This window comes from Solanum stenotomum, chromosome 10, assembly GCF_019186545.1.
Source record: "Solanum stenotomum isolate F172 chromosome 10, ASM1918654v1, whole genome shotgun sequence".
NCBI classification, from domain to species: Eukaryota; Viridiplantae; Streptophyta; class Magnoliopsida; order Solanales; family Solanaceae; genus Solanum; species Solanum stenotomum.
In genome coordinates this window covers 51768085-51780374 of record NC_064291.1, presented here as the reverse complement: position 1 = coordinate 51780374, position 12290 = coordinate 51768085, and the positions used below count along the sequence as shown (strand labels likewise).

The 12290-nt window shown below is 30.4% G+C and overlaps 1 protein-coding gene across 1 annotated transcript in view; it reads right to left on the bottom strand.

Annotated features, from left to right (window-relative positions):
- Positions 1-12290, bottom strand: part of LOC125841404 (serine/threonine-protein kinase SAPK3-like) — a 119136-nt gene that overhangs the window by 36823 nt on the left and 70023 nt on the right. The window lies entirely within an intron of this gene.

Genomic DNA, 12290 nt, shown 5'->3' with positions numbered 1-12290 from the left:
TAAAAGTGGACGGAAGGAGTATTTACTTGTCTAGTATTGACTTGTCACCCTTCTTAACTTTTGAAAAATAATAAATATATAGAATCACAATTTGTGACTTCTTAACTTTCGAGAAATAATAAATAGAATCACAATTTTATTTAATAAAGTCAATATTTTGAAAAGTATACTGCGAAATGATAATAGTTAATGATAAATTAGTAACTAAAAGTGATAAATTTAGATAAATAAAATGATATATGTTGACACCTAATTTTGGACCTCCACAATATAGATTAATCATCGACTTCTTAAATTTCAAACGATTTGAAATAATTGACTTGATAAAATTCAAAATAATTTTTCAAGTTATTTTAAATAGTTTTATCTTTTTTTTTTATATATAATTTTTAAATAATATATATGTTTTATATAATTTTGTATATAATTAGTATAATTTATGGCTATTCAAAAACCGTCTCAAAAAGATTTTGTTAAACATTTGTTAATTAGTTTAGCTTAATTATAGTTTATATTTTGAATTAAATAGTTTACATTTAAGTTAATTATTTTATTTCGTTAAGATTAAAAAGTTCGTTAATTAATTAATATTAATTCATCTAAATTAAACTCATTATGATTATTTCTTAAAGATCTAACCCCAGCCCAAACACCTCTAGTTCAATACCCAGCCCAATTCTTATTTATTAGGAGCCCACAACCAACAATACGAATATACAATAGCAAAACAACAGCAGTACCAAAACCCGACCCTTTGTTCTTCTTCTTCCTCGCAGTTCAGTACCCAGCGACCCCACCCTGTACGCCAACGTCTTTTTCTCCAGCTAGCAGCGTCCAAATCCCAGCAAATCCGGAAAAGCAGTGGCACCTGCAGCAGCCGCGTCCCATCCCTTCACTGTTGCTTCGAAAAGAGCACTGGAATTTGAATTTCAAAATTGAAATTTCGACCGTTTCCCCCTAAATCAATCCAAAATCTCTCTATATAAACCTACATCTTTTTTAATGTTAGGGGTGGGGGGGGGATAGAGTTGGAAAAAACAGTAGGAAAGTCTTAAGAGTAGAGAGGGGGAAAGCAAGAGACTTTCACCCTCTAAAAACAGAGCTCACAGTGGTGCAGAAGCTTCACGGTCAAGCTCGTCGTCCTAGTGTGGCTGCTCCAAGAAAGGTAATATTCATTTCCAATCCTAATTTATTTCAGTTAATGTGTTTGTTTACGTTATCGAATTTAGTCATAATTTCTCTGTAGTAAATGACTCTCTTTGTTAAGTCATTTTCTTTTGTTGTAGGGAAGATATTTATAAATGTGTTATGTCTATACATCTTTCTTTGAGAATGATCTCTAAGTGCATTGTTTTGATGATCATGTTAGAATTATATGTTTTGGAACTTTGTTTTAATATCTGAAGACTCATAATGTAGTTGTGCATTCAATGTTTACTTGGCGATTATTTTTTGTAGTTGTGCATTCAATGTTTACTTGGCGATTATTTTTCTTTGGTATCACTGTAGTGTCATTTGTAAATCAATAAATTCTTATCTATTGCATGATCTGTCCTTTTAGTGAATTAAGTTTTTTTTTTGGTTTCCGAGAAGTGTAATAAAGATTCAGTAACACTGGATTCTCTTTAAGAACTAGTCTATAATCTATACGTTCATGGACTTGAATCTTAAACTGTATCTTTTTGGTGTATTCGTATGCTTTTGTTAGGGTCAAAATCTATTCAAAGACCAACTTAGCTAAGTAACCAATCTCTACAAAACTTTAGCTTTGCATTTTTGTCGATATCCCCTACTCTGTTTATTTTTTTTCCTCAAAATTATCACACAAGTAATTTCCTTTTGTTTCAATTCTTCATATGACTAAGTATGATACGTTTGCTAATTTGTCAAAGTGAAATTATTGAAAGTGGTATGTAGAATATCACGTGGTGGGCGTTAGTGATACTTCATATGCTTATATATTTTCTTTGGTGCTTGTTGTAATTTGTAGATATCTTGAGTTAAGCTATATCATGATTATTCCTAATTGAAAGTGTAATTGCATATGTGAATTGTTCAAAACCCTCCATTAATTACCTTTCCCTTATTTTGATACATGTGGCATCCATCCGAGTCCATTTTGGACACCATCCCTGCATTTTGTTGAATTGTATTCCTCTCGAGTCGGCCAAAGTGATGAACAGGTCTTGAGATGCTGACTTACAGGTTTAGGAAGTTGAAACATAAGCCTCGGAAAATCCATAAATGGACTGTATACACTAATAAACAGGTTGAGTGCAACAAATACTGGGCCAAAAAATTGATACAAGTGTTGGAAAGTTGATATGGGTTGCATACACTTGGCATACAGTTCGATATACAGAAAAATGAGCTAAGATATGACCCGTATACAGCGGTATACACTTGGGGTATGTACAGGATTTGAAAGGCAAAAATGGGTCCAAAGCCCAATACAATTGTAGCAGGCCCAACAAGGGTCCAAATTCAATTTCTCCTTTACCCCTAACTTAATTAATTGTGATAATTTATTTATTGTTTATTGTATTTACTAACCTTTATTTGATTGTTTAATTTAATTAAATCTCCTAAAGATGAGCCATTTCTTATTATGATAATTTATTTCACTTAAACAAATCTCATTTAATTGGCTTTCTTTATTTGATCACTTTTGCCAAAGCTTACTTTTCTTTCTAAATTATTTTGAAAAGTTTAAGTTCAATTGTTTTCAAATGGTTTTTTTTCCCTTTAAATATATTTCAAAGTTAGTCAAGATGTTTTAGTCAAGTCGTAGGATAACTAGTGTTAGCGGACGGTTCAAATGTCTTATCCGTCTTTTTGAAGCGTAAAAAAGAATTTCTTATCCATTTTTTCTAAATTTATAAAAATTTAATTTGTGAAATAACAATTAAATTAAGTTTTCTTAATTTCTTTTAAAAATTAAATAGAGATTTTTTCTAAGTATTTTTTAAAAATTATTTTATACTTAAAATAGTTAAAAGGCGGTTTTTCTAAAAGACCGGTAAAATTTACGACATAACAAGATAATATAAAAGGAACAAATGACATGAAAAAAAGTCTATGTAATCACAGATAGATAGCTGGCATTTTGATCAAGATCAGCTTTGCTACTAGCCTCTTTTATATAATATAAAGTAAATTGATGTAATATATAAGTAAATTTAGCAGACGGTTCAAATGTCTTAAAACCTTCTTTGAAGCATAAAAAATAATTTCTTACCCATTTTTTAAAATTTATAAAGAATTAATCTGTTAAAAAATAATTAAATTAAGTTTTCTTAATTTCTTTAAAAAAGTGGAGATTTTTTCTAAGTGTTTTTTTTAAATTATTAGGTGGCTTTTGTTTAGACAGTAAAATTTACGACACAATTGAGAACAAGCGACAAAAGAAGAATTCACATTGATGTACGACTTTAAGCAAATTTGATCAACTTTTACCAAATTTGAAACTTTTACCAAATTTGATCAACTTTTAGCAAATTTGATCAACTTTTAGCAAATTTGAACAAAGAGCTCAATACTATGAAGCATCTTTTATAATAAAAAAATAAACAAATTTTTAATGTAGGTAAACTCAGCATCTTTTATAATAAAAAATATACGACCATTTACAAAAGTGAAAAACAGCAGAGTCTTCATGCAGCCTCTATAAATCTGATCTAAAGAGTAAATACGAAACACACAAAAAAAAGCTTCAAAAAGTATAATGGTGTTTGATCTAAGATACTTGATCGTGATTATAATTAACATCCTCAAATCCACATTATCTATTTCTGATAATTGGGATCCTTTCCACATATTTGTCAATCATCTCAATAACCCAACTTTCATGGAATTTATGAAACTCTTCTTCCTTTTATTATTTTCTTTTCTTTTTTCCATCATTCAAATAACAATTCATCATCCAATTACGACGATACATATAAAGGGATATGTCAACAAATCCCTTTGTTTCCTATGCTTATCCTCACTTCTACTCCCACAAATGTTATTTTGGTACATTTTCTTCATTACCATTATACTTCTTTCTTCATGTTCTTCTTGGATTTTCAATACATGTACTAGCTTTTGCAAATGGATTATGCGTATTTTCGCCACAATTCCAAGATTTAGCATTTTCATCAATGGGGAGTTTGACAACAATAATAGTGTGAATGAACAAGATCAATACCCTGAAACTCAAACAAATCCTCTACCGAGGCTTCCGGTGTAATTGTATCAAATCAATAATGCTTACTCAAGGATTTGTTCCTCGTTCGTTATCTTACTTATCATATATATGCTTGCTTCCTTATGAAGTCTTTATAATAAGGTATGTTACCTACTATATAAAACATGTAATCTGATGGTGTAGAACTCTTTCTATAAGTTGTATCGTGATATACTTATATATAGCTTCTCAATAGTGTATGTATACATACATAGATATTTGAGCTAGCATGTTTTGTCATTTATATTCATCATTATCCACCGATATATGTTGTTGTCACTTGTAATATTGTTGTTATTCTACGTTTGTACTAGTATATTGTTTACTAGATACTATAGTATTTTATTAATTTCAATCCCATCTTCTTCTTTCTTCTTTGTTTATTTTCTTGAAAAAATCTTCTCCAAAATTCGGAACTCTGAGTTCTTATAAAATAAAGGAAAACAAATAAATATCAACTCAATTTATCGACTAACGTCCAAAGTTTGTGGACAAAGATACTCAGTACTTACGCAAACAAAATCAGAATTGCCATAGTGCCCAAAATGGCCCATCATATAAATGAAATTGGCCTTAGACAAACAAATTGGATTTGAGAGAGCCCTTCAGGTTTTCAAAGCCCATGGATCATAGTTTTTAATATTTGCACTATACCCCCGTACATTCCATAAATACCAAAAACTCCCGGAAAACATCTCAATTTGTTACGTTAACACTAGCAAAGATCGAAATCGGAAAACAGCCAGCCACCCATCAACTCTGCCGTTATATCATCAATCGACCGCCTGTAGAATGGAGGCGAAGATGACGAATCGCTTGAAACGTTTATTCGGAGAAGAAGAAGATGAAGACGAACAACAGGAAGAAGAAAACTATTCAAACCACCAAGATGAAGAAGAACAAAGGCAACGGCAAGAGAGTAATCAATCATCACCATCTTCAGCATCACAATCATCATCATCTACTTCTCAGGCGCCGCCGCATCGTCATCGTCTTCATCGGGTTCTTCTTCGCGTTCTCCATTGTCTAATAGGAGTAGAAGTAGTGGTAGTGGAAGTGGAAGTGGGAGTGAAAGAGAAGCGGATGAGGATGATACCGTCGAAGTGATTTCTCATAGTAATAACGATTATAATAATAATAATAGTAGTGGGTATCATCAGAATGAAGAGGATGATGGTGATTATAAGGACCTTTTTGGGTCTGATAACGAAGATTATACTAAAACTCTTTCGAAGAGTCGTTTCCCAGTTCCTGGTAATTTGTTAATTTTGTCCCTTTTTTATTAACATTTTGCTGCAATGTTAAATTGGTTTGATAGATGAGTTTTTCTTTTTTGAAGTGTTTTGAAGGGTTAAAGTTTGGAACTTTTCAGTTATTTGAACACTTCATTTCTAGGTTTTAAGCTCAACCACAACATTCTCCGTGTAATTCTATAAGTGGGGTTTGGAGAGGATAGAGTGTTAAGCAGACCTTACCCTACTTTCTGAGGGTAGAGGGTAGGTTGTGAGCTTGTTTTGGGATATTTTTGATTGGGGATTTGGTTGGTCTTAGAGAGGAGGGTAATTTTGAAATGTTTTTGAGGGTTAAATTTTGGAACTTTGCAGGTTTTGGCTCTATATGATTGATTTGAACACTTTGCTTCTATGATGTTAGCTGATTTTTGGGCATTTAACTTGCCTTTTGTTTGCTCTGATTGATGGGGTGTATATTTTGGATGTTTCTAATGGTTTGATTTTGGAACTTTTGAGTATTTTGCTTCTGTTACTTCTGATTTATTCGACTTTGGAGTAAATACACAATGTTTTTTTCTTTTCCCCCAAAATTCTGTTCTCGTTTCTAGTGTGGTTTTGAGTGAGTTTGTTTTGTTTCTATTTTGTGTTTCTGTATGGGTTGGTTGTTGATGCTGGATAACAAATGAATTCTTTCTTTGTTTTCTGCACTTTATTCACAAAGAAACAGACGAGAGCAAGGAATTATTTTTAAAGATTCTTAAGCCTCCAAGTTTTTAATTGGGGAGCAGAAAAGCGAACAAGGGGTTTTTATCAGCCCATGTTTTTCAATCCATGAATTTCTGCTGTAGAAGAGAGAAGCCATAGGCTGATTCATTTACATTTGGAATAATTTAGGTTTTGTTGATGAAACTGATTGTTCTATATTGCATAATTCTAATTGCAAAACAGAATAGATTCCGACGGAATGTAGTCCATTGTTGCTGCCGAGCATCTTTTTGTTGTTGTGCTTCTGATTGATATGTGGTACTGAAGTAGCTTGTTAATGTTATTGCTATAGATATCATCTAGTGAGTTTTTTTGGATTTGGTGATATGCAGTTCATTGTCTTTAAATTCTTCAGTTTGGAATCTCACATAGAACTCAATCTGCTGTTTAAGATAATTGGCATAGTGAAAAGCTATCAAAGAGTTGTAGATATTCAAGATTCTAAGCAGAAAATGTCTTCGCTGTTCAAAACCATAAATTACTCAAGTAGAAGTATACAGGAATTTAAATAGCGTCTAGATGGCCTTGACTTTGCTACTTCGTGAAAAATCTACTTAAGTTAATACTCATGGAGATGTGCCTATATTGGCACTCTGTTGTATGAGCGAAAAACAATTGAATAATTAGTGATTGGTTTGGAATTGTGAAAGAAGAATGCTGATCTTAATTGTGTTGTGAGAAACAGTGATTTAGCTCTTTGTTGTGAGAAAAAATATTCTTCTCATTATATACGGTTAACGTATTTTTGATGATATGTTTGTAGAACGGTGGCTCAATTTTTGCAAGGGAAGTCACCAGAAACCCCCATCTCAGATGATACTGGAGATCTCAACCTAGAAGGCAAAAACAAGAAAAAACGTTTTATGAGACTTTGGTAAGAGTCTTTTATTGCTCTTACACTGGTCACTTTTGAGTTGAATAAATGAGATGTTCAATTGCTTAATCAATGATCTTATTTAAAATTATTTGAGGAATTATTTCATCATTTGTACTTCTTTTGGAATTTGATTCCAGGTGTTGAAGAATTGTGGACTTGTCAATGTGAATCAAAATGTACCTTATGGTGATATAACTTTGAAAGTTACTTCCACATTGAAGGAACAACTTTCAACCTGAGGTTATTGTGTAGATTTTTATATAGAGGTAATATTTGAGTCCTTTTTTTGTTTTTACTGTTGTCTTTCTATTGTTTAAAGAAATTAAAATTAAAGATGCACGCGCACATACGTATATGTTTTTTCTAATAAATCTAAATGCTTTCTTTGAAATGCAGTAAAATCATTGTGGAGACTATACAGAATTCAGCAACTATATGGGAGTAACAAATGGTTTCAAGTATATTTGCTTATAAAGAAGTACACTGAAATTGTCAAAATATGTTTACTAAAATTTTTGGGATTACTACTGTTATATTACCAAAAATGATGGTGCAACAGTGTTAGGACTCTTATTATTGTTTACTTTGCCAAAAACAATTCAATTCAAAGTATTTGATGATGGTATTACACGAATTCTTCTCATAAACAAATTCTAATCCTTAAAATATGGAAGAAAAACCTAATGACAAAATATCTATCATTCAAATTCTAACACTAAAAATAAAGAACGGAAATGATATAGTTTTAATGAAACGACGGCTTCCTCAAATTCTAACCCTAATTAGTACTTCAATGCTTTTGGGTATTTATAACACTTAACCCTAAACCACGTAGCAGCATTAAATCATACTTGAAAACCTCATATTTTCTTCTTTGTCTTGGTAAGTATGGCAATGGGAACTCACATTCCAGAGGAGGAAATACTTATGAACATTCTCACCAAACTTTTATATCCTATGTTTAGCCTCACTTCTACTCCCACAAATGTTATTTTCTTCAGTACCGTTACACTTTCTTCATGTTCTTCCTGGATTTTCAATACATGTACTAGCTTTCACCAATGGATTACACATATTTTCGCTACAATTCCAAGATTTAGCATTTTCATCAATGGGGAGCTTGACACCAACAATAGTGTGAATGAACAAGACCAATACCTTGAAACTCGAACAACTCCCCTATTATTGCTGCCTCCGGTGTAATTGTATCAAACCAATACTACTGCTTGCTCAAGAATTTTTTTCGTGATTTGTTGTCTTACTTTTCATACATGATCTTGCTTCCATGTAGGTTACCAACTATACAACTTGTAATTTGATGGTGTAGAACTTTTTCAGTATCGTGGTATACTCATATATAGCTTCTCAACATTGTATGTATACATAAATATAATAAATATTTGAGCTAATAGGTTTTGTCATTTAGATTCATCTGATATACTCCCTCCGTCCCTTTTTAGTTGTCCACTTTAGAAATGGCACACAGATTAAGGCAACAATGATTAGCACAGTGAAGTTACAATTTTACCCTTATGACAACTTTTCACTTCAAAATTACAACCACTTATTTGAATTAAAGTGAANTCGTGGTATACTCATATATAGCTTCTCAACATTGTATGTATACATAAATATAATAGATATTTGAGCTAACAGGTTTTGTCATTTAGATTCATCTGATATATGTTTTAGTCAATTGTAATATTGTTGTTGTTATTCTAAGTTTGTACCAATATATTTATTTATTAGATACTATAGTATTTTGCTAATTTCAATTCCCTCTTTCTTCTTTCTTGAGTGGCCCATCATGCCCTTATTTACATGTTACTATCTGTCTAATAATAGTTGTTTACTATTAAATTGACACATTCCTTAAAAAATCATGTACCACATTTAACATAAATAAAATTGATATAAAGGATCATTTCCATATCAAATCACATTTTAATTCGAAAGAACAGCTTAAAATCATCTTGACGACCTCAAAAATCATAATCACATAGCTATGAGTATTTCTTGTTAGACCGTTTTCAATGAACTTACAAAATTTTAGGTCATTGGAGTCTAATTTTTTTTATGTCCAAAGCTATGACCAAATTAAAATTCAAGTGATTTATGCATCTTTAGAAATTAAAACAATATGACCTACATTCTTATCACATATCAATTCATGTTAAATCACCATGTATATTCATGTTTCAAATTTAACATAAACATAACTGACATAAAGAATGATCTTATTATATATTCAAATCAAATTTTAATCTGACAAACTTACCTAAAACACATCACTCATCGGGTAATTTTCGATGGATCCATCAAATTTCAGGTCGATCAAAGATTATAAAATTCATAACCTCCTAAACTATGACCAAATTTGAAAAAATAATTATTTTAGATATAGTAAAGATTAAAATAATTTGATTTAAAGTTTCATTTTGTTTTGATAATTATCTCATGAGCATAAGTCGTACCTTATGTCCTCCCTTTGGTTAAGACACACAATGACTTTTCATAATAAATTACCCTCTCGATTAATATACCCGAGAATTCAAGATATTACGTTTTTCTCCCTTTCAGAATTCAGATCGACGAGAAACTGGAATATCTCTTCCCATGAGAATTAATTAAGAGTCACTAGTGGTTAAAGGTAATCTTCTTTTAGTAGATAAAATTCAACCACTATTGTACATTAATCCAGAATAATTTACACATGATACATTGATTATATTTTAAAATTGAGCAACAATATAAATAAAGAAAATAGTCACCTTATACGTTGCAGTTGACTAAATCAACGAGTTTTTTTCACCAAGTGCAATTAATTTGGAAGGCAACAAAGCCACGCAGCAACCCTTTCTTTGTTCCTTTTTTTTTTTAAAAAAATAAAATAAAATAAATTAAAATAAAGTTTTAAACAAAAAAAATTCTGTTCTCTAAATTTGAATATCTTTATATTCCTTTGGTCAAAGTATCAAGAAAATCGGTCCATTGCCCAGGAGAATCCAATGAACTAAAGTGACAAATGGATGAGTTGAATCGGATTTAGATGAATTGAGTTAAAATAGATTAGATCAAAAAATACATATATAAAATATGAATAAATATGGATTTGATCAAATATGATTTGAATAAAATTATTGTAATCCACTTTAATCTTCTAAAGCCAAAAAATATTAAATCAAAACGATATTTATGGAAAAAATACTTTGTTAATTAGAATGAGGATAAAGAACAAAGAAAAAGGTGAAAGAGAAACACGAGGGTGGGGTGTGGATTGACATGTGATAAGTTAAAAGATCTCTTAAGGTGTAATAGATAATTACAAGTTGATTCTCTCTCATTAATATAATTTCTCTCACCTATTAATTATATAACATTATATACTATATATTAGTTAATAATATATAATTAATTAGCTAATAAAATGTAATTAATTAATTTGTAAATTAAAACTAATTGTTAATACTTGTAATTAGAATGTTATAGGTAGTAATATAAAAAAAAAGTAGATCTAAAAGTTATAATATTAATCCTTAAATAAATGTGTGGGGTGATTTTCCCTTATTATTTTTTAAAACTATTATAATAAAATTTTACATAATTTTAAAACAATATATATTATCCTCCATGTCCCAATTACGTAGCACAAATAGAATTTTAAAAATCAGAATTTTTTAAATATTCAATCAAATAAATTAAAATAAAATGAAATATGATATCTAAGTATATTATCATGTTTCAGTTTTATAGATTTAAAGATTAATTGAGGTAATAGGGGGCCCCACAAGCATTAAAAATAGAAAATAAAGCTAACCAAAGGCACATGAAGGCCAAAAGAGGTAAAAAGAAAACATTTGTTTAAAAGTACACTTATGAAGCAAAAAGATACAATCTTTTTGAAGCTTAAAAATACAAAATACCATAAATGACCCTGTCTAGAAGTATGCATGTTCTCCAAAAGTACACTTGTGTTAAGGTGTATCTCAAAATTTTCTTTAAGTCCGACGTACAATTCCAAAAGTCAAAAGCTCAATGTGGGGCCGGGGAGCCGGGATATTTATAATTTAGATAGCTTTAATTTATAACTTCAAGTTGGTATTTCCACTATATATAATACTAGTACTAGTAGTACTAATTAAAATCCACGACCCAAATAGTTTAAGAAGAAACTCAGAAGCTTAAAAGAATTAATGGAGTTTGATCTAAGAAACTTGATCTTGATTATAATTAACATTTTCAAATTTACATTATCTATTAATGATAATTGGGATCCTTTCCATATATTTGACCATCGTCCCAATTACCCAACTTTCATGGAATTTATGTACAAGCTCTTCTTCCTTTTATTATTTTCCTTTCTTTTTTTGTCATTCGTATAACAATTCATCATCCAATTACGACGATACACGTATTCAGGATATTTCAACAAATCCTTTTATATCTTGTGTCTAGCTTCACTTCTACTCCCACAAACGTTATTTTGGTACATTTTCTTCATTACAATTACACTTTCTTCATGTTCTTCTTGGATTTTCAATACATGTACTAGCTTTTGCGAATGGATTATGCATATTTTCGCCACAATTCCAAGATTTAGCATTTTCATCAATGGGGAGTTTGACAACAATAATAGTGTGAATGAACAAGACCAATACCCTGAAACTCAAACAACTCCTCTACTTCTGCCTCCGGTGTAATTGTATCAAATCAATAATGCTTAGTCAAGGTTTTGTTCCTCGTTCTTATCTTACTTATCATATATGTGCTTGCTTCTGTGTGAAGTCTTCATAATAAGGCATGTTATCTATTACAAAACATGTAATCTGATGGTGTAGAACTCTTTCAATATTTTGTATCGTGATATACTTACATATAACATCTCAATAGTGTATGTATACATAAATAGATATTTGAGCTAGCATGTTTTGTCATTTAGATTCATCATTATCCACCGATATATGTTGTTGTCACTTGTAATATTGTTGTTGTTATTCTAAGTTTGTACTAATATATTATTTACTAGATACTATAGTATTTTACTAATTTCAATCCCCTCTTCTTTCTTGTTTGTTTATTTTCTTGAAAAAACTTCTCCGAATTTCGGAACTCTAAATTCTTATAAAAATAAAGGAAAAAGAATAAATATCAACTCAATTTATCGACTAATGCCCAAAGTTTGTGGACA